Raw genomic sequence first — 23,966 nt, 5'->3', positions numbered from 1 at the left:
ATTCATTTTACTTTGTGGTTTGTAACTTTTTACTGTGAGTTTGTCTTCAACTGAAGTTGTTTGTTTCTGTGGGTGTTCCATGAGACTTGTTTTGCATTTTCTTTTGCCAAGTGTTCCATGAGTTTCACCGGACTGGAAACCATTTTTGTGTTAATTTTGCTGTTTATTATTCCACAGATTAGGGCTCTATAGTTGCAAATGGCTCAGGATTAGGATTTAATTTCTCATAGGAGGATTTACTGTTGTTGTTCATTTATTTGATTTTTATGTTTAAATCAGAACCATTTCTAGAAAGCTAATAGTAGAATTTTTTAGAACTTCTTTCCAGGGTCTTAGCTACTTAAAGTGTTTTCCATTTTTGGTTCCCTATTTTACAGAGGCCTAAGATCACATCAAAATTCCTTTCTTGGGGCATGAAAACCTCTGCCTTTTGGACCTCTATCCAGGTTGGATGTGTCCCTGGGCCACCAGAGGCAGTTTGTAAGCCTACCTCTCTGCCTGAGACATTTCTTGCTGTTGCCAAAAACTGAAGAAAGTCCATTTGTTCTTTCAATCTTGGCTATGTGTTTACAATTTTTTGTTATGTTTTATGTGTTTATAGAAGGGATGGAATCTACTTTAGTCTAAATGACCCTATTGCAGGAACCAGAACTCTACCACTTATACAGATAGATGTAGGTATGTAGATATTATAAAGAGACCTAGCATGAAGATTTTCTTGAAGAATTTGCAAGCCATATTTTTCTCTATAAATTCTTTGAACTAAACTCCTGGGGCAAGCTAGATCAGAGATTAAGAGCTGCATACCAGGAATGCATCTCATTGGGCCTCTTGTAGAATTGCTTTTCCTGAATTGCAGTTTGGCATGATACCCTTAGCTTATATAGGCAGATTTTATAAGAAACAGCCTTGTGAAACCCCTCACTGCCTTTCCTATGAAGATATTGTTGAAAACAACATACATGCTTTTCTGTACTTCTCCTGAGTAGCTGGATTGTTCTTCTTTTATGGAAACTGAATTCAGTAACTGCTAGCATTCTCCTCTTTGAATGAACTCTTAGAAAGCTTAGAGACAAGTTTGTACCCAATTTCTAATAAGAGTACAAGGTTCTTGGCATGCATTATTGGATTCTAACCTTACTCATTATTCCATCTTATTTTACTATGCTTATTTTCTCTTTTAGTCTGAAATATTCTTTATCTTGCTATATTTTGTTTATCTCTATAAACTATTCTACATCTTTAACAGGATAGGGTGAATAATGTGTCAAGAATGAATAACATTAATGTGCAAGGTACCAAGCTAGTTGAATGACATAGTGGATTGACCTCTATGAGTTTCTGTTCAGGGCATAAAATAATTTATACCAATTGCAAGAGAGTTAAAATATCGCAAAATAATATGCAGCCATTAAAAATTAAAACTGAAGAATGTTAAAGAAATGGGACACACACAACAACCAAGTGTTTATCTAATGCTCCCTTCTCAAATATACCAATAGGAACAATGAAATAATAAGTCAATAATGATTATCTCCTTTAGTAGGATTCTGGTTGGTTTGTATTTTATTATTTATGTATTCTTCATTTTCAAACATTTTTATTATAAACATGTATTTCTATTATAATTATAAAATGGAAAAGCAGATGAATACCACTGTATCTATTAGGGCTATAGGAGGAAATAGCATTCACCCTAAATGGTTTAAATGAAGAGAGTTGAATGATGGATTACCTACAGAGGCACGTGCTGGGTTAAGAGGATGAGCAAAGATTGTTCAGGCTCTGCAAAACTAGTAACACAGGGAGATATTACCACTCCTGGAGGGATTAGAAGGGTATGAGAGAAAATAGAACTGTAGCCTGGGGGGGAGGTTTTTCCACCAGAACTGTAGTCACAGACAGGCGCTTACAGAGACATGATGCCAAAGCAGGGAGGCAGTAGGAAAGAAATATTCAGACTTTTCTCTCCTTTACCCACTGTGATGGTGAATTTTGTGTCAACTTGACTGAGCCACAGTGTGCCCAGATATGTGATCAAACATTATTCTGGGTGTTTCTGAAGGTGTTTTGGGATGAGATTAACCTTTAAATTGGTAGACTGAGTAGATTACCTTCCATAATGTGGATGAACTTAATTCAATCAGTTGAAGGCCTGAAGAGAACAAAAAAGCTGCCTCTGTCCCAAGTAAAAGAGAATCTTTCTTTTCCGATGGTCTGTGAACTGGGACACTGGCTTTCTTTCTGCCTCTGAACTCCTCTAAAACATGAGGTTTTCCTGGGTCTCAAGCCTGCCAACCCTTGGGAGGGAACCCTAAACCATTGGCTTGCCTGGGTCTCCAGCTTACCAAGTGACTCTACAGATCTTGGAACTTGTCAGCCTGCATATTCATGTGAGTCAATTCACTATAATATGCCTATAACTTATGCACACATGAACATACACACACATTCACACATATCCAATTGGTTCTCTTTATCTGAAGAACCCTAATACCTGACTAATAAACACTATGATCTCCTGTTGGTACCTTCCATTGGCCAAACCCAGCTGGCAGTAGACCTGGGTGATGTCCTGGGGCTCAGAGCAATGCAGAGAACAATGGGTGACTCCTAGGGTTGTACAAATTAAGGTGGTGGTGAGGATTGGGCATGTAGACAAATAGAGACAAATAAAATAATGCTATGGTGGTTCAAAGACGGAAGAGATTAGAACCAATGAGGAAATTTTTACATAGAGGTAGATTTTAAGCTATTTTTCTGTGGATAAAATGGGATTATGATGGAAAATTTTTTATGCCAGCTGTTATGAAGATTAAGCTACATAGTACCACACACCATAGGATGGTACTACCTACACAATAAAAATTATAATAATTATGTTAATGGCTAACTGTACCTAGCATTTACCATGTGCCAGGCACTATGCTAAATGCTTTACATGAGAAATTGGATATTTCCTTTTTAAATGTTAAATAATGAGGCAGAAACACGAACCCCTTCATAGAGACCTAGATATGTGCAACAGGTTGGAGGAATAATTGCGGTTTGCTCCTCAGGCAATTTGTAAGTTAGAGGCTCTATGGATTGAGGAGATCATGATGCCATTTTGGGTTTCATATTCATTCAGTGCAATCCCAGTTATTGCCAGGACAGCACTGACTTTGTGGTCTGGTCAGAACCACTTCATGTGTAAAGAAAACAAATGCCCAAAACCTCACATGAGGAGTGGTTTATGTCCTTGTAGGAAGAAAGAAGTTCTTCCCACTTGGGTGCTCTGTAGGTAATCTCCCCTGGCTGTGGCCCATGACCAAACCTAGGAAGCAAGTAAAACAAAGAAGGAAGCTCAGAAGAGCCTATGAGTAAACATGTCAGTCCTGGAAAGGAGATAGGAGGCACTCAGCTTTCTGCTGATGTGAAATTCTATTCCTCCCTGTTTTGTCTCTGTCCTGCCAAGCCTTTGGAAGAATGAAGGTGGGGGTCATCATGCTTTCAGATAACCTTAGGTCCCTTGATATGAAGAGAAAAAAAGACAAGTAAAAAGAAGCCAAGTAAAATGGATCAGATCATTCTCTGCAAGTAATAATGCCCACGATAAGGCAGGGGAAGCTTCTGCTCACTGTCCCTAGGCCTTTTCAAGGCAGAGCATGTTGAAGGTAGAGCCTGACATCAAGTCTGACTCATATCTGCCCTGAGCTGGATCTTGTCACTAACAGACTGGACAGGAATGTTGGGGCTTGTTCAGGGTTCTCTAGGCGAAAGTTAAGCATCCAGTTTCATTGCTTACATGAGAAAAGACACTGTATTCCAGGATGAGCTTCAGGCACTTTAGGAGCCACAATTATTGACATATCCTGAATTGAAGAGCCCAGTGGGTGAATGACTGGATCCTGAAGAACAAAAGTCCACCTGTGACACCAAAATGAACTATGAAGGAGACAGAACTATTCAGGAACAGAACTATGAAGGAGATGGCTAACAGCCCAGAGATTGACAAGTACCTACACAGCTTTAAGATTAATCTGATATGGGCACCCAGGACCTGAGACCAGTGCTGCAGGTTGTGAGTAGGGGAGGGACTTCCATTCCCAAGGAACTTCAGGTCACAGGTCTGGGAGCCAGGAGTAGGAGCTCTGGTTCCAAATCTGCCTCTAAGTTGTCCTATGTCTTACAGTAAAATAGCTTCTCTGGCCTCAGCCTCTTCATAATTAAAATGATATCTGTGCAAAAAGGCTTCTAAGGATTTTCCCTATAGAGAGTATAACTCAATAGTATACCCATGAGTTCCAGAGCCTAAGGTAGTGGCACCTAAAACGTGGGTTCCTAGTCTCTTTGCTGCTGATGATAACTTTAAAGGAAGACCAATCTCAACTCCAGACCCCCAGTACAGGATGTCCATACTGCCAGGGAGATCTTGGGTTCTGACCTCTAGCTGTGGTCTGAGAGCTTTGCAAGTGGCAGACAATTGTCACTAGCTTATCCTATGACATGGTAGACATCATTAATGGATCATATTGTTTTCCTAAAACCCTTCTCAACTCAGAGCTTCAAGCAAACACTACTAACAATTTAGAGCAGGCTTGCATGAAACTTATTTGCTACCCCTGCTCTCATCTCTTTCTTTCCAGTTTGATATTCTTCATTGGATAACATCAAAATTAATTGGCTTGCATGGAAAATTCACCTATTGTATGAGATGACCACATTTTCATTAGGGCTTTAAGTAAATTGAACTCTTTAGGCAATAGTCTTTGTGTTTAAATATTACATTAGTGAAGACATTTGTTCTCATAATTTATTTAGCACTGGGTAAACAAAGATGCAGTTACCATAGAATCGTGGCATGTGGAGAAAAGAAACAGTAAACATGTGCCTGGACATCCCTTTAGTCCCCTGGAAGAAACACAGTGCAGTTAGTCATAACACATTCAGTGATAATATTGTTTTCTCAGTTTTGAGTAATAGTATTACTTGTGTCTCCTCTGGGAGACTTCCATAACCTAATGGAGTTTCACAACATTTGGCCCTAATTATCTTTTACTTAATTTAATTCATTTGATTTAATTTATATTGTTTTGTACCAAGCTAAGTTTTTCATCCCTTTCCTTGTAAATACACACAGCAATTATTAGAAAGTAGGTCTCACATCCCTTCCCAAATGACATAACTGGGTTAAAAATTCCTTTGGGTGTGCATTACATCATCTACTCTGATGTTTGATGCTTTTCCCAGAATCATTTCCAAGTTATCTACATTATGATAAATAACGTCATATACTTGGGAACTTTTTTTTCTCATTGTCAACATACAAAGCTTATGTACATTCTTTGAATTTTGTCTGATAAAACTTGTGTTTAATTTTTCACATTCTTCACTTATTCAAAGATAGTTTCTTCTATAACTCATAATGAGGACCGGAGAAGACCAGAAGTAAGGAGCTCGGTTGAGGAAGGTTGGGTTATCAGAACAAGCCAGGAGGAGACATGTTTGTTTGAATTAAGATGTAGCAGAGCATCTGGGAGAATTGAGACCACTGAAGTATCAGAGGGCTTCTCCACTCTGATTAATGCTTCTGAATAAAGGGAGGCAGTGTTCACATCTGGATAAAGAGCACAGTGGATGAGCATGTAACGTACCTTAACAAAACAGAGAATTGAGGTACCTGTCCACGTCCTGGAATGCTGGCTCAAGGCTGACATAAGAGTCGAGGCTGACTTATAGTGAAGCTAATAAAGCTTATGCTTTAGGGCCCCTGGCTTCTATGGACCACTTCCAAGAACCCCAGGGAAGGACCTTAGCAACATGTTCACAATGTCAGATGTTCTTTTAAGATATGCTCCCCAAAAAAGGAAGAAAAAACATATTTTAAGCACTTTGGTCAAGATTTCTGTCTCTGTCAGCTTTGTTCTGTCCTTCTTTTTCTCATATTGAGTATGTTAAGAGTGCTTATGAAGTTTTGAGGCTCCATCTAAGGGGAAGTTCATTGAGGATACATTTAGTTGGGTTAGTGGGATATATCCATGAGGTTCACAGTCACTTTTGTGCCGGTTTAGTGACTATGAGCTCTCCCAGTGTGGGGTACCATGCCCTCATATTTGTTTGCCTGCTGGGATGTGATTGTACAGGGCCAGAGGTCGTATTGTGATAATGATGTGCCTTGTGACACCTGCACTAGTACAGCTGGATAGTGGAGAAGTTAGGATTTGAATATATGGAGACAGAAACTTGTCTGTGGAATATTCTTCTAATTATCAGGCATATAAAATGATAGGTAGAGGATTCTATTGTCAATAATGCTTGGTCAAAGTGGAAGTGATCTTCTCCCAGGAATAGATTCAATGATCCAGTGCATAAAATAATAAAATTCCTGTTTAGTATTTTTCTTTGCTGATGGAAATCAGTGGAATGAATTGATCAGACTTCTTGTGCATGAAGAGCACAAATCTATACTAGTACTAGATACAGGGGAAATGTCTGTGTGTGAAGTTATGCACTTTATGCACCTTAACATATTGCAACAGCTACAGTATTTTACTGTATCTTCTCCTAACAAAGTCTGGTGACTCCAGAGAAAATGATGTGCAAAATAATTACTGACACTAGTGATCCAGTGACAAAACTCCTGAACTCAATCATCAATAACTCAATGTATGGAGCAGAAGAGTGATTTGATTAAGCGGCAATGCAGCTTAATACAACAAAGCAGCATCATAACCATTTGAAATTGCCTTTGAATTACTCTGTGTATGCCTCAATTTCAAATTAATTTGATACATTTCTTCAAATTTATTATTCATACTAAAATTAAAATAAAAGAAAGAAGTAGCCTGGTGGAAGCCCAAATTGGTAAGCAAAAAGACTGAGCTTAAAATGTCAAAATGTCTCCTATATATCACAATAGAAACTAAAAAATAAAAGAAGAAAAACTACTGATGGTTAAAACTCATGAAGGATAAGATGAGTTGATAAAGCCCATTCATTTTCTATGAAAATGACATAGAAGAATTTTAAAAGATAATGAAGATCAGGACACTCTTAGATGGAAAAGAAAAATGCAGGAGGATCAAAATAAGAATGAAGTAAAACACAATTTGTATAGTCAAACAGTACATAAAAGCTAATAGTTTCATTTTGATGAATTCGTAGAATTTGATAATACTGTGACCTCTCTCTTCAGCTTGTTACAATGAGCAATAATTTTATTTGACACCATTTAATGAATATATAGTTTTCTTCCCCCCCCCAAATTATCACCCCAATAGTATTCTCAGAGAATCAAACATAACACACAGGCACACACACACACAAAGATGTTTTGGAAATAGACACTCTGGAAAAAATTTTTAATGATCAAACTGTCATGAGATTCTGGCTGGCATATTCCAACACTGGATGTATCATTTTATTTGTAAACTATTATCAAAGAGATTTGATTTCTTATATCATTTCTTATATCATTTTTTATATCAAGTCAGCTTTTAGACTAGACAAATATGTTGAGAAACTTAAAAAAACAAAAGATTCTACAGAACATTAGAAGGCTGTGTTTATTTGGATCACATATAGATCAAATAAAAATGTACTATGTCTCAAACAACAGACAAAAAGTAGTCCAGTCCTATTTTGATTGCTAAAAGAGTTGTGCTTATTTTTTTCATTGTTGAAGTATAATTGACATACAGTATTATATTAGTTTCAGGCATACAACATATTGATCAGACAATTCTGTGCATTTCTCACTGCTCACCATGATAGGTGTGGTCACCACCTGTCATCATACAACATTATTACAATATTATTAAGTATATTCCCTATGCTGTATTTTTCATCTCTATGACTTGTTTGTTTTATGACTGAAGTTTGTACCTCTTAATCCCTTTATCTATTTTTCCCATCCCACCACCACCTACCTCTCCTCTGGCAACCACCAGTTTGTTCTCTGTATTTAAGAGTTTGGTTTTTTGTTGGTTTGTTCATTTGTTTTGTTTTTTAGATTCCACATATAAGTACAATGATATGGTATTTGTCTTTCTCTGTCTAACTTGTTTCACATAGCATTGTAACCTCTAGGTCCATCTATGTAACTACAAATGGCAAGATCTCATGCTTTTTTTATGGTTGAGTGATATTCCACTGCATATCTATATCATGTCCTTATCCACTCATCTATCAATAGACATGTGGGTTGCTTCCATATCTTGGCTACTGTAAATAATGTTTGGATAAACATAGGGGTGCATATATCTTTTCAAATTAATGTTTTCATTTTCTTTGGGTAAATACCCAGTAATGGAATTACTGGATCATATGGTATTTTTATTTTGAATTTTTAAGGAACATTCATACTGTTTTTCATAGTGGTTGCACCAGTTTACATTTCCACCAACAATGCATGAACATTCCCTTTTTTCCCACATCTTCACCAACACTTGTTATTCCTTGTCTTTTTAATAATAGCCATTCTGATTGGTGTAAGGTGATTTTTCATAGTGGTTTTGATTTGCATTTCCCTGATGATAAGCAAATTGAACATCTTTTCATGTGTCTGTTGTCCATCTGTATGTTTTCTTTGGAAAAATGTCTATTCAGTTCCTTTGCCCATTTTTTAAAAAAAGATTTATTTATTTGTTTTTGAGAGAAAGAAAAAGTTCAAGTGGAGGAGGGGCAGAGAGAGAGGGAGAGTGAGAGGAAGAGAAGGATAATCCCAAGCAGCTCTGCACTGGGACTCAAACCCACAAACCATGAGATCATGACCTGAGCCAAAGTCCAACACTTAACCGACAGAGATACCCAGGTGCCCTCTTTTGCCCATTTTTAAATCTAATTGTTTCGTTTTTTGGTGTTGAGTTGTATAAGTTCTTTATATATTTTGGATATTAATGTCTTATCAGATATATAATTTGCAAATATCTTTTCCCATTTAGTAGTTGTCTTTTTGTTTTGTGGATGGTTTCCTTTGCTGTGTAAAAGCTTTTTATTTTGGTTAGTCCCAATCGTTTATTTTTACTTTTGTTTCCCTTGCCTGAGGAGACAGATCCATAAATATGTTATTAAGGCTGATGTTCAACACATTATTGCCTACGTTTTCTTTTAGGATTTTTATGGTTTCAGGTCTGACATTTAGGTCTTTAATCAATTTTGAGATTATTTTTGTGTATGGCATAAGAAAGTTCTCCAGTTTCATTCTTTTGCATGTAGCTGTCCAATTTTCTTGACATCATTTATTGAAAAGACTGTCTTTTCTCCATCATATATTCTTGCCTCCTTTGTTATAGATTAACTGACAAAGGCTTATTTCTGGGCTTTATGCTGTTCCATTCATCTATTTATTTTTGTGCCAGTACCATACTATTTTGGTATTTTATTTTGGTACTATTTTATACTATAGCTTTGTAGTATAGCTTGAAATCTGGGATTGTGATGCCTCCAGCTTTGTTCTTCTTTCTCAAGATTGCTTTGGCTATTTGAGATCTTTTGTGGTTGCATACAACTTTTAGGATTATTTTGTTCTAGTTCTGTGAAAAATGCTGTTGGTATTTTGATAGAGATTTCACTGAATCTGTGGATATCTTTGGGTAGTATGTACATTTTAACAATATCAATTCTCTCAGTCCATAACCATGGTGTACCTTTCCGTTTGTTTGTGTCTTCTTCAATTTCTTTCATTAATGCCTTATAGTTTTCGCAGTATAGATCTTTTACCTCCTTGGTTAAATTTATTCTGAGGCATTTTATTCTTTATGGTGCAATTGTAAATGGGATTGTTTTGTTAATTTCTCTTTCTGCTACTTCATTATTAGTGTATAGAAATGCAACCAATTTCAGTGTATTAATTTTTTTTATCTTGAAACTAAATTCATTTATTCTGTAAGTTTTTTGGTGAAGTCTTTAGATTTTTCTACATATAGTATCATGTCATCTACAAATAGTGACAGTTTTACATCTTCCTTACTAATTTGAATATTTTATGTCTTTTTCTTTTTAAAAAAATTTTTTAATGTTTATTTCTGAGACAGAGAGAGAGCATGAGTGGGGGAGGGGCAGAGAGAGAGGGAGACAACAGAAGCAGAAGCAGGCTCCAGGCTCTGAGCTGTCAGCACAGAACCCAATGCAGGGCTCGAACTCACAAACTGTGAGATTATGACCTGAGCAGAAGTTGGTCGCTCAACCGACTGAGCCACCCAGGAGCCGCTTATGTCTTTTTCTTGGCTGATTGCTACAGCTAGGACTTCCAGTACTGGGTTGAAGGAAAGTGGTGAGAGAGGACATTCTTATCTTATTCCTTAACTTAGAGGAAAACCTTTCAGTTTTTACCATTGAGTATGATGTTAGCTGTGTTTTCAATAACTGGCCTTTATTTTGTTGAAGTATATTTCCTATAAACCCACTTTGTTGGGAGTTTTTATCATGAACATATGTTGTATTTTATAAAATGCTTTTTTCTGCATCTATTGAGATAATCATATGTTTTCTATCCATCCTCTAGTTAATGTGATGTATCACATTGATTGATTTGTGAATAGTGAACCATTCTTTTACATCCTTGGAATAAATCCCATTTGATTGTGATGAATGACCCTTTAATATATCATTGAATTTGGTCTGCTAATATTTTGTTGAGAATTTTATATTTATTTTCATCAAGATACTGGTCTGTAATTTTCTATTTTTGTAGCGTATTTGATTTTTGTGTCAGGGTAATGCTAGCCTCGATGAATGGATTTGGAAGTTTTTTTCCTCTTCTATTTTTTGGAATAGTTTGAGAAGAATACATATTAACTCTTGTTAACAAGTTTGATAGAATTCACTTGTGAAGCCATCTGGTCCTGGTATTTGTTTGTTGAGAGTTTTTTGATTACCAATTCAATTTTGTTACTAGTAATCTCTTCAAATTTTCTATTTCTTCCTGATTCAGTTTTGGAAGATTATGTGTTTCTAGGAATTTATCCATTTCTTCTACATTGTCCAACTTGTTGGCATATAATTTTAATAATATTTTCTAAATATTTTTTAATGTTTATTTATTTTTGAGAGAGAGAGAGACAGACAGACAGAGAGACAGAGCGAGGGGCAGAGAGAGAGAGGAAGACACAGAATCCAAGGCAAGCTGAAGGCTTGCCTGCTGTCAGCACAGACGGGAGACTTGAACCCACGAGCTGTGAGACCGTGACCTGAGTCGAAGTCGGACACTTAACCAACTGAGCCACCCAGGCACCCCTAATAATATTTTCTTATGATTATTTGTATTTCTGTGGTATTTGTTATTAGTTCTCCTCCTTCATTTTTTATTTTATTTACTTGAGTTTTCTCTTTTTTTCCTCAAAGAGTCTAGCTAAAGGTTTATCAATTTTGTTTATCTTTTCAAAGATCAAAAATGATAACATCTTAAATTCATTGATCTTTTCTATGGTTATTTTAATGTCTATTTCGTTTATTTCTTCTCTAATCTTTATTATTTCCTTCTTTCTACCAGTTTTGAGCTTTGTTTATTCTTTTTCTAGCTCCTTTATGTGTGAGGTTATGTTGCTTATTTGAAATTTTTCTTATTTCTTGAGGTAGGCCTATCTATCTATAAACTTTTTTTCTTAGAACTGTTTTTGCTGTGTTCCAAAGATTTTGGACCATAGTGTTTTCATTTTCATTTGTCACCTTGTTTTTTCCAAGCTGACTATTGAATCTGATGCATTTTTGTGTGATCAACTGACAATTTTTAAAAAGTTGCTTATGCAAAATAGTTTACATAACATTAATCAAAATAACCTGAGGGCTTTACAAAATGAGTTTGACATTCACAAAAATAAAGCAGAAGACCAATACCACTCTATAACTGTAAATTCTTCATAGGATATGACAAATCTTTTATCATTTGGTGATAATTGTGCATTAGTCATATAACAGAAAAGCCTATGCATAATTTTAGCATTATCAAATAAAAACCACTTATATGTGACTTTATTTGGAAAAGTAAAAGAAATGGTCATCATATGATAATACATGAAAGGCAACTGCAAAGGGCAACAAGCACCCTTTCAAATATTAATTATGTAGGGTACATGACATACATATCTCATTCCCTAATCTCTTCAGAGAAAAAGCTGCCCCAATAGTACTGAAGTTGTTGATTACTGCAGTATATCCACAATAGTTAATAAACTTGCTTTGCAGTCTTGTCTAATACAATGCTACCCAACAGAAATATAATATGAGTCATATTAAAATTTTCTAGTAGTCATATTAAAACAAGTAAAAAGAAACAGTTGAAATTTAATGATATTTTATTTAACACTATGGATCTTAATATGTAACCAACAAATATATATTTAAACATTTAAAATTATTTTTTCTTGTGAACTACATCTTTGAAATCTGGTATATTCTTTATGTCACAGCACACCTATGACTAGCCACATTTCAGGTATTCCATAGCTACATGTGGTTAGTGGTTACCAAATTGGACAGTGCAGGTATAGTAGTTGGTGTGTTTTAAACACACATGACAACTCAGATTTTTCTTTAAAAGATCTAAATATCTAAATGCAATTAGTTTGTCTACTATAAAGTGTTCAAGCCTTGTGACATGGGTGCAAACTAATAAGCTAAAATTAACTGTAAGCCTAGATCAAATAAGGCTGACTTCTGGAGCTGAACCTCTCCAGGTGATCAAAATTTAAAAGTGCAGATCAGTAGGACCCTCAGGAAAGTAACCAGGCAAGAACAGCAACAGTGGGGCCACCAGTGAGAGCTGGTGACCAAGAAGTTGAGTCATAGGACCTCAGAGGGGTATCTTGGACAATGCTTACAGGCTATGGAAGAGACACCCAAGGCTCAAGAGTGACAGGAGGGGGCACTGAAAGAGTAATGGATGATTAACCTTCTTGAATGCCAAAAAGGGTATGCCAGGACCCTGGAGCTTTGTATAAATATGATAACTCACTGAGCCTCAGAACAACCTACAGTTAGGCATTATAATCCTAAATTCACAGGTAATGCCAATTGTAGAACAAAGAAAGATGGGTAGTTTGTCTGACATCACACAAGGAGGCGTGGAATCCAAATTTGAATGCAGGTCTGTATTGTTTCAAAGCCTCTGCAACCCACAGTGCCATAATGCCTCTTTTAGGAAGACTGGTATTCTGAAAATGGTTCTGGAGGTCTCAGGAATCAAAATACAAAAATTATTCTTACATCTTGACAACCTTATCCTTAATTCTGGCATTGCCTAAAAAATCGTAAGTTTTCTTACTATTACCACAGTGTCTTTCATCAAAAATGCCCTGGGAAAATACCTATTACCCACTGGCCAGGTGCAAACCAATGCAACAGCAAATACTTAGAAGGCTTTCTGAAGATGCTTCTCATGTTATGGTTTCTTTTAGAAACACATTATGTCGTATGAGCAGAGTTCAGTGTTTCTAAATTCCATTTGAACTAGTACAGTTCTTATATCTCTCTTTTTGTTTCTCAGAACTCTTCTTCTGAAAAATTGAATTGATGGAGTTTACTCCTTCTTCTTACCTTTTCCCTCTCTCTCATAGATATAACTTTTCAGCAGGAAAATTCTTCTAAAGGAAGAGAGAATAAAAGCCTATGAAGTGAATCTCAATCTGAATGAATAGCCTCCAAGTAATTAAACGCTGATTGTCTCCTAAACCCTTTAGTTTCTGGTTTCTGCCTAAAGAGTGCAAGTGTTAAGTGTGAACTGAGGGCTAAAATGGCTTGAAAAGCAACTTGGATAACTGTTGATTTGAACTGTTCACTTACTGTAGGGAGAGGCATGAATAACCTTGGAGCATCCTCATGCTTAAGTACTGATAAAAACATTAAAAACTAAGCATTAGTTCTGCCTTTGGTTATAACTTTGGTAAAAATGGGTATAACTGCCTAGCCTCAGTTCCTCCTTCATAAAATGAGAAGAGATTGCCCATTTCTTGAGCTAAGTGGGCATATTGAATGAGATTAAATGAGACAATATGTGAAAGTGCCTATAGCACAGTTCGTGGATTATGGTAAATAAAATGTTGAATGAATAAACAAATGAACATTTTAAGCTTTTTGAAAATCATTTAATGAATAACTATACCAATTTACTATAAAAAGTACTTAATCCATTTCCCATACAGCTTTCATTTTTATAATTCATGGTTTGTTTTCTTTAGTAGTCGACCCATGATTATACATCTTTTTTAAAACACAATTTTCACATAACCAAACAACTTCCACCTCTTTTTTCTTTATACATTAATTTTAAAGTTAAGTCAGAAATCTATATACCATGGTATATCATTATCTGCATTATCCAGAGATGGAGTCAAAAGGTTCTGAGAACCCTGCTGTTTGCACAGCAAGGAATTGACTTGGGTCTGGACACCTAATTTGACAGTGCCTCTGGTGAGTTCTGCTCAGTTCTCAGTGCACTGAGGGGAACACTGGGCTCACAGATAGCTCAGGGAAGGCCTGCATTCTAGCTGACACTATTGTTGAGAAGAGACTATTACTAGCTGCACACTCTCTCCTATGGTACTGACGATGCGTTAAGAAGCATACTGAGCAGTACCGATGCACTAGGTCCCTTGTTAGTTGTCTGTTGTGCTTCATCTCACACAATCCTCACACCACCCAGTGAGGTAAGTCTAACATTTTCCCCCAAAAGGGGGAAGAGAGAGGTTCAGGAACTTGCCCAAGGTCACTTGACAGTAAGCAGCACAGCTGGAACCAGATCTAGTTCTGCAGACAACAGAGCTTAACCACTGAGCCTTATCAGCGAGAGCTGTAAAATACAACATCTGAACACCACACTGACAGTTTGAAAAGGGCAAATGTGTCTGATATAGAAGATTGTGTATTTTGGGCCCATCACACCATTTGTAGAGACCTGACTCTCAAGTAGAGTTTTTTGCAGGAGGTGATTTTCATGCTTAAGTGTTATTGTTTGGGATAATAATCAACTTTGAGGGCTCCTTAATACAAATGCTGTGTAGATGGAGAACTTGGGTTAAATCTTAGCCCTGCCCCTTACCAGCCATATGAATCTGGGCATACTGAATACAATAGTGCATATAAATATTTAGTTTATTGCCTAGCACACATTAAGTGCTCTATAACCATTTGCTATTATTCTTTTTATTATCAACACATTTTTGGTGCACACCTATTTTGGATAGATATCATTAATGGCACTAAGTGTTGGCTCTAAAATTTTAATATAGGAGAGATTCAGGGACAGCATTCTGGTTAGGGGAAGAAGAGAAAGCAGATTTACCTTAAAGCTGCTTAACATAACGAACAGCTTGGGAAACCAACAGGTTTACATACCAATGTCTAGGGAGGGTAGACTGACAAACCTTAGGGGGGCTACAACTATAAGTTCTTTAGAGAATGCATATTTCATACCCATGGAACTGCCACTGTGCTAGAAAAGAATATCTTATACCACCACCTTTAAGAAAATCAAACATGTAAATAAATCATGTGGTAGGAGACTTCCTGAAGGAGAGATCTTACCAAGCACTTGGCAATTTGGAAGAAGGAGCTGACAATGCTTTGTGGAGGTGAGTTCAACTTCACAGATATATTTGAGGTGGGTCTTGTGGGACATGTAACAATATGCCAAACAGAGAAACATAAGAGCCAGCTAAGCAAATAAAACAGGATGAACAAAGGCTTGATAACATTTAAAGGACTGGGATAGTCAGGAAATGGCATTTTGAGGAATGGCCTAACAGTTAGTGTGGCTACAATTTAGGATTTAGGCTGGGGGGCATAATACCAGGAGATTAGCCCACAGGGATAGGTTGGCCAGATAGTCTGCCAGGGTAAAGCATTTGTACTTCATCATTTAGGTAATGGCTAACCCCTGATAATTTTTTTTTAATTTTTATTTAAGACAGCGAGAGAGAGAGAGAAAGTGACAGAGTGTGGGAGTGAGCAGGAGAAGGGCAGAGAGAGAGAGGGAGAGAGAGAATCTCAAGCAGGCTCCATACTCAGCAAGCGGCCTGACTCAGGCTTGATAGATCTCACAACCATGAGATCATGATCTGAGCCAAAATCAAGAGTCAGATGCTTAACTGACTGAGCCACCCAGGTGCCCCAACCCCCAATAATTTTTAAAGAAGGAAATACTATGATCAAATCCTTATTTTAAGGATATAAAAAAATCAATGTATAGTGTCAACTGAGAGAGATTCCAGTTGTTTTAGTGAGAATGTGCCAGGTTGTGCTACAATAATAAACAAACCTAAAGTTTTAAGGGCTTAAAACAACTTATTTTTCTCTTCCAATGGGTTCCACATGGATCAGTAAGGGTCTTATGACACATAATCCCTCAATATTCCATCTTGGAACTGTACCATCTGGATAGAACACAAGTCCTCCTTGTCAGCAAGGGAAGGGAGAATTAATCACACAGCCTTGCCTAACTGAAGAAAGGCTGGAATTGTTGATGAGCAAATGGAATGTCTGGTGAGCCTTAACTGTCTCTGGCACGCCAGTAGAAAAATAATTTTAAAACTATCTGGATACGACATAATAAGAGCCACTGGAGAGGTGGAGGTAGGGTTAGATGCTGTACCTAGGGGCCTGGCCAGGGCCAAGGAGCCATGGAAAAATTGGTCCTTCCACATGCTTCTATTCTTAATCCCATTCTTGCTTACAAATGGCTGTCAACTACCCTCCACTGAGATAGCTGTAGATAATTCAGAAGTAAGCTGATAAAAATTCTAGGTCTAGTGGGAGCTGCAAAGACATGGTATGTGGAGATCCAAGGCCATGGTCAGTTGTCAACCCTAACAACTTTTCAGGTGTGTGGATCCCATAGTGCCCATTTCCTTTTTCACCTCTGTGTCCTACTTGTGAGAGAACATAAACTAGGTGACCTCTGCATGAGAGGGAGGGGGAGGACAGAGAAAGGAGAAAGAGAGTATAAAATACTGTATACTGGATAAACACATAACAAAATGTTAATCGTGGTTGTTTGGAGGTAGTGAGATTATGGATTACTTTCTCTTTCTCTTTTACTGCCTTTCTTTTCTGCATTTTCACATTTCAAAACTAAACGTTATTAGTTTTCATCATTTGGCAACTTGTTTTATTAAAACACAATATAGACGTTGTACTATGTATTCTGCCAATGGCTCTGTAAGGTTGACACTTAAAAACTTTTTAAATTATTTTTTAAATCTTTTTTAAAAACGTTTATTTATTTATTTTGAGAGAGAGAGAGCACACGAGCAGGGGGAAGGGCAGAGAAAGGGAGAGAGAGAATCCCAGTTAAAATCTGTGCTGCCAGCACAGAGCCTGACACGGGGCTCAATCCCATGAACCAAGAGAGCATGACCTGAGCCGGAAATCAAGAGTCAGACGCTTGACACTTAAAATTTTGATTTAATTTTCTACATTATACAATGAAGAATAGAAAAGGCTAGCAAAAAATCCTCCAACTTCTCTGTGAAACTAGTCTTAGACTCCATCAAGGATCTGAGGACAGAGTTTGGGCCACTGCCTGGGAAGAATACCTCCAGAAAGGGGCTTGGGCTGGGGGAGGTCTCAGGCCCGTTACTGCCATGAGGCTGAATAGCTAGCAGCAGAACCAGAATCTGCTCTCCCAGAAGCACATTTCTTCAGGGTTGGGTCAACATCTGAGTCCTTGATCTGTGTAGAGAAAATTCTCTCCCCTCTGCCCATGATTGAATAATGAAAGTAATACTACTGATTGTTAAGAATCTTATGTTGATATGAATACTTTAAGAAATCCATTTATAAAGACAAAATGTACGAAGTAGCACATGTGACAGCAGCCTGGGGGCACTATTAATCTGAACAGATAAAAGATGAATACTGGAAGGACAAGAAGTTTGGGGTTTGTAATTTAAGCAATGCAAATTGTTTTCCTGTGTGGATCAAGCCAGGATGGTAACTTGTGGTTATGTCACTGTGAACATTCTTTCCCTCTGTATCATTGGAGAAGTTACACAGTCATTCTGATTCTCCAGCTGTTTCTAATCAAATTAAATGAAAACTTGAAAAAATACTCAGAACTGAACCCACACCATCTACAGACAGTTCTTGTTTCAAGCAACACTGGGGGAGTGGAATCTTCCTATCACCAACTTACAGCTTATTTATTTCATTCCTGACAGAGAGAAAAACATACTAAGAGCTTTTAATTATGCAGAAGATCTATTGTATTCTTTCTTTGGTCCCCTTTCCTTTGCAGGTCTCAGTAGAGAGAGATTGTCTGCCAAGCCCAAACATTTAGTAATGTGTTTGAAACAGGCCACATGTGGTAACTAAGTCCTCAGAAGACACCATAGGTTCTGAATACCATCAGAGCCAAGAGGTCATTTAAACTCCAAGGTTAGGAAACGGGTCTGTGAGTAAAACTGCACAACATTGTTTCTTTTGGTGATAGATGCAAACATCTCATATAAAATGCTAGGGAACCATATTCTAAATGTTGTAAAGGAATAAAATGATAATTTTTTGTGTGAATTGGTATAATGTAAGTGTAATTAGTAACTGCACAGGGAACTGGTACCCAGTTTCAGTTCCTGTTTACTGGATGTCTCTGCACCTGTAATCTCACCTCTCTAAATATGAGTTTTCCCATCAGTGTGATTGGTACAGTACTTCTCTCATTGGAGTTTTGAGTGCCTGGCTCACAGTAAGTGGGGAAACAGAAGGATGGAAAATTCTCACAGCCAGAGAGGGCAGAGTAAGGAGTTAGCCTCACCTTCTTTGGACTCAGAATCTGGGCTCTTAAGCCCTAGGATGTAATGAAAGCAAAAAGCCAATGTAAGAAAATATAGGGCTATTTTTCTGAATGAGAGTAAGAAATAATTTTTTAGTAGTATAAAAAATGAAGGAACCATACAGTAAAATGTATAGATTTAACCACACAAAATTTTAAAAATTTATATAAAAAAACATTTTCTAAAAATTTAAGAGGTAAATACAACTGAGCAAAAATTTACAACATATATTGGTTAATATTCTAAGTATATAAAAAAGCCAAGTGTTTAAAAAGATGAACAGTCAATTTTTAAAAAAGACAAAATACATACACTAAAAATTTACAAAATAAGAAATACAAATGGCCAATACACATGTAGGAAAATACTGTAAGCCTGAAAAATTATCCAGAACACTTCATAAGTTGAAAGAATGTCCATGTTCCGAGACCTCTTCTCTGATTCCCTTTTTCCCTCAGGCTCCCAGCTTGTAGTGAACTGGGAACGTGAGAGCTGACAGGATCTAGCCACTGCTGAGTTCTGGCTCCCTTCAGGCCACTCTCCTCCACACTGTATGGTCCAGCCTGCAGGACACAGTAGACTTATGGCATTCTCAGATTTAACCTTCCTGGTGTTGACAATTTGTGACCTACTCTGCTGAGGCTTGAATTTTAATCATAGTCATGTAAGGTTGATGATCAGTTAGCTAGTGAGTGAGCCTAACTGACTGCTAAGCATTCCCAGTTAACTGTGCTTTACTGTTTCATGGTTAAAGCCCATTCTCATACAGTAATAAAAACTGTTTCTTTATGCAAAGTGATCAAGAAAGAAAGAAAATAGCATGGTGGTAGAAGTCAAGTCAAAGTGCAAAGGTCTTAGAAACTTTTTGATCTTGGTTAGAAGAAAAAACATCTTGGGTATAAAGCATACTGTTCTACAAAGGCAGTAACAATATTCACAAACAGAATGTTCTAGAAGGTTACCCTTTTGAATGTTAAGGAGTCTAATGAATTGTTCTTCCCTGAATGAATGTTGCTTTAAGATCTGATGCCTTTGCCTTCCCTGTTTTTCACCCTCTTTGCTTCCCTTCTTCCCCATAAGGCCAAGTCCCAACACTTCCTCTGAGAAGCCTGGGCTGCAAATGGGCAGAGGGCATCACATCATCTTTGTATTTGCTTCACACTTTGTGTATGAAAAATGTAACATGGAGGTTAACACCATAGACTCCTGAGCCAGAACATCTGGGTGCAATCCCAGCCCTGCCACTTATAGACTGTGTGATCTTGAGACAGTTACTTCTCTGTGTCTCAGTGTCTTCATCTGCAAAATGGTAATAAAAATAGCAACTACTCATAGGAATGTTGTAAGCCTTAAGGTAGTTAGTAGGGTTCTTAGGACAGTGTCTGACACATACCAAATGCTGTTTTATCATTCTCCTATAAAACTTCCCATACTTTATTGTAGTTAACTGTTTATATGCAGAGCAGGATTGAAAAAGAAAAAAAGAGGACTACCAAAACTCAGTTGTGCAGATAAAGTGTAGTTTCTTTAATTTGTTTATAGATTTTCTGAACTTCCTCATGACTGAGAACTGCCACCTCTGCTCCTCTTGCTCTGGGAGATAAAACAACCAAATTTACTCCAGCTTTGTAAACTGAGTTTGATCCAGTAATTTAAATAGCCCATTGATAATGCTATCTTTGAAATAATTGCTTAGACTCTTTTTTGCGGCTCTCCAAACCTCATCTGACTCCTCTGGGTTGGCCTCTGAGTTTCTGGAGGGAGGGAGGATGTCCTGCCTCTGACGGGGGAGTGTACAAGGCTCTCCAATACACGCAGTGCTTTCTGGTCCTGTCTTATCCCAGCTGAGAGGCTGTGCTGGCCTTCTACTGGGGCCTGCTGCTAATAAACTCACACTCATCTATTTCTCAGCTCCGAAAGACCTACTAGCCTCTTTTGCTGACTTAGCTCCACCAGCTGTGGCCTCCTCCAAGTCCCTGTTGTGTGTTTCACCCTGTTCCAGGTAGTCTACCCCTAGCTCTCTTGCTGTTAGCTGCCTCTCAACTTAGTATCCCCACCACATGAGATGTGTGAGGAGCTCAGGAGTGCAAACTAGACCCTTTCTCTGCCTGAACATGCTGCTATGCTCTATGATTCATTCAGGGGCAACTAGCCCCCAGAATTTCCAAATTCTCTCAAACATACAACTGCCTCTTTTTTTAAATGTTTATTATTATTATTGAGAGAGAGAGAGGAAAAGACAGAGTGCAAGCAGGAGAGGGGCAGAGAGAGAGGGAGACACAGAATCCAAAGTGCTCTGACATGTTAGCACAGGGCCTGATGCAGGGCTCAAATCCACGAACAGTGAGATTATGACCCGAACCAAAGTCAGATGTTTAACCAACTGAACCGCACAGGCGCCCAGCAACTGCCTCTTTTGACCATCATATTCCCACTTTACCTGGGTGTAGAATGGAGGCTTTCCTCCATTTCTTGCAGATTGTCTGTCCCCTGTTGCCCTTACATGAAACTCTGGTCTTGACAGCTGGCCTGGAACTTAATATAGCTTTCTTCCCTTCATATCCTATCTGAATAGTGCCTGCCTTTCAAGCCTATTTTGTAAGTGAAAAATCCAATTCAAAAATTAGATTCATTAGAATCTAAATGCTAATGCTTTCTTTTCCCTTTGGCATTCGTGCTTAAACATTTTTAATCCCCTCAAGGCTGACAAAGAAAGGTTAAATACAGTAAATTACCACCCAACACACACACACACACACACACACAACTGGAAACATCAGCCCCATTATCTGAGTTTGTCTCATAGCCCCTGAGCTCTGCAGAGACTGACTGTCCCATTCACTGAGCTGGGTCTGTCTCAATTTGAATACAGGCACTACCACTTACCTTGGGACTTTAAGCAAGTTACGTGGTCTATCTGTGTCTATTTTTTCATCTGTAAAATGCAGATAAGAATATGATTTTGTGGGATTCTTTTGAGGGTTAAATAAATACATGAAAAATGTTCAGAGCAGTGCCTGGCATGCAATAACTGCTCAAAAAGTGAGAATCATTATTGCTATTAGCTCAGCACTTCTCCAGAGTAGTATGCTCAATAAATGTTCATTGAAAGATCATACAATGAGGTATAGATCAGGAGTTCTGATTATCAGCATAGAAATATGAGTTTAATAGCCTTATATCCTTATATTACATATCTTTTGCAATCATGTGTCTCTAATCCTTACTCATAAGCAAAACCCCAATTAGTCTTTATTTCACCTAATACCATGCATTTAAATATTTGATACTTATTCCCAAAGCTACTTTTAAAAATTGGTCTTAGAGGGATGCTGGAAGACAGTGGCATAGGAGGATGCTGGGCTCACCTCCTCCTGCTGATCACTTAGATTCCACCCACATCACCCTAAATAATCCAGAAAACCACTGGAAGACTAACAGAACAGACTCTCCAGAGCCAAGCATAGACAAGAGGCCCACGGAAGAGGGTAGGAAGGGCAGAGAGGCGGTGTGTGCTACTCGGACTGGCAAGAGGGAGCCGGGGCGGTAGAGGGGCAGCCTGCTGGGCAAGGCAGAGCCCCCGAAGTCTGGCTTGCAAAAAGTGGAGGGGCCAGACTGCGCGAGTTCTGACAGCCAGGGGGACTTAACATCTGGAATGTTAAAAGTCAATGGCTCTGATCTCAGAGAATGAGGAGGGTGAGAGGACGCCAGGAGGGAGAGTGGTTGAGTCACAAAAAGACAGAGCTTGGCAGGGGAACAAAGGCGCTGGCAAGTACCATTTCCCTTTCCCATCCCCCAGCCGAAATTCCAAAGGGAACCAGTTCCTGCCACCGAACTTGACTGCACCGCCCAAATGCCCAAAACTGTGCTTATGTGGATCCATCCCTCCCATGGGCCTGCCTGCCTCCTGGTGCTGCAGAGTCCCTCCCTCAGGGGGCCACTGAGGACTGGGCTAGCTAAGCCTGCCCATCCTGCCCCTGTGCACCTTGTGGATCCACCTGATCTAATACACCCTTGGCCAGATCCCATGGAAGCAGCACCACAAGCCTGGAAATGTGCAAGCAGCCCAGACAGGGACAACACCACTCCACAGTGAGTCCTGCCCCTGGGAGAGGGGAAGATAAGGTACACACCAGTCTGACTGTGGCCCAAGCAGTGGGCTGAAGGCAGACATCGGGTCTGACTGCAGCCCCACCCACCAGCACAAGTTTCTCCAGACAGCACAAGGGAAGTGCCCTGCAGTTTGGAGCTACTTCAGGGACTACCCAAAATAATGAAATGGCAAAATTCTCCTCAAAAGAAATTACACGAAGTAATGACAACTAACAAATTGATCAAAACTGATTTAAGCAATATAACAGAACAAGAATTTAGAATAATAGTCATAAAATTAATCGCTGGGCTTGAAAAAAGCATAGAGGAAAGTAAAGAACCTATTGCTACAGAGATCAAGGGACTAAGAAATAGTCATGAGGAACTAAAAAATGCTATAAACAAGGTGCAAAATAAAATGGAGGTGGCCATAGCACGGACTGAAGAGGCAGAGGACAGAATAGGTAAATTCAAAGATTAAATTATGGAAAAAGAGGAAGCTGAGAAAAAGATAAAAAAAATCCAGGAGTATGAGGGGAGAATTACAGAACTAAGTGATGTAATCAAACAGAAAAATATCCACATCGTAGGTATTCCAGAAGAAGAAGAAGAGAGAGAAAGGGGCTGAAGGTGTACTTGAACAAATCATAGTTGAGAACTTCCCTGATCTGGGGAAGGATAAAGGAATTGAAATCCAAGAGGCATAGAGAACTCCCTTTGGGCATAACTTGAATGGATCTTCTGCATGACATATCATAGTGAACTGGCAAAATACAAGGATAAAGAGAAAATTCTGAAAGCAGCTAGGGATAAACAGGCTCTAACTTACAAAGGTAGACACATAAGAGTAGTGGCAGACCTATGTACTGATACTTGGCAGGCCAGAAAGGAATGGCAGGAAATCTTCAATGTGATGAACAGGAAAAATATGCAGCCAAGAATCCTTTATCCAGCAAGTCTGTCATTCAGAATAGAAGGAGAGATAAAGGTTTACCCAAACAAACAAAAACTGAAGGAATTCATCACCACTAAATCAGCCCTACAAGAGATCCTAAGGGGGTTTCTGTGAGTGAAATGTTGTAAGGACCACAAAGTACCAGAGACATCACTACAAGCATGAAACTTACA

The 23,966-nt window shown here is 38.3% G+C and overlaps 1 protein-coding gene across 11 annotated transcripts in view; it reads left to right on the top strand.

The window, feature by feature from the left end:
- The window catches only part of PSD3 (pleckstrin and Sec7 domain containing 3), an 800,398-nt gene that overhangs the window by 34,140 nt on the left and 742,292 nt on the right, over positions 1 to 23,966 (top strand). Inside the window, exons 1-2 of one of the 11 annotated variants that reach the window (XM_019440593.2) lie at positions 16,362 to 16,458; positions 18,212 to 18,351. The exons of 9 other annotated variants lie outside the window; for them this stretch is intronic. The gene's annotated coding sequence lies outside the window, so the exon portion shown is untranslated. Of the gene's footprint in view, positions 1 to 16,361; positions 16,459 to 18,211; positions 18,352 to 23,966 lie in introns of those variants that run through there. One more of the 11 variants, XM_053900977.1, reaches the window with a different exon arrangement.

This window comes from Panthera pardus, unplaced genomic scaffold (genome assembly GCF_024362965.1).
Source record: "Panthera pardus isolate Hobbes unplaced genomic scaffold, ASM2436296v1 HiC_scaffold_13, whole genome shotgun sequence".
In the NCBI taxonomy this organism is placed as follows: Eukaryota; Metazoa; Chordata; class Mammalia; order Carnivora; family Felidae; genus Panthera; species Panthera pardus.
Note: the sequence above shows the minus strand (reverse complement) of the source record. Positions and strands in the feature narration are given on the sequence as shown.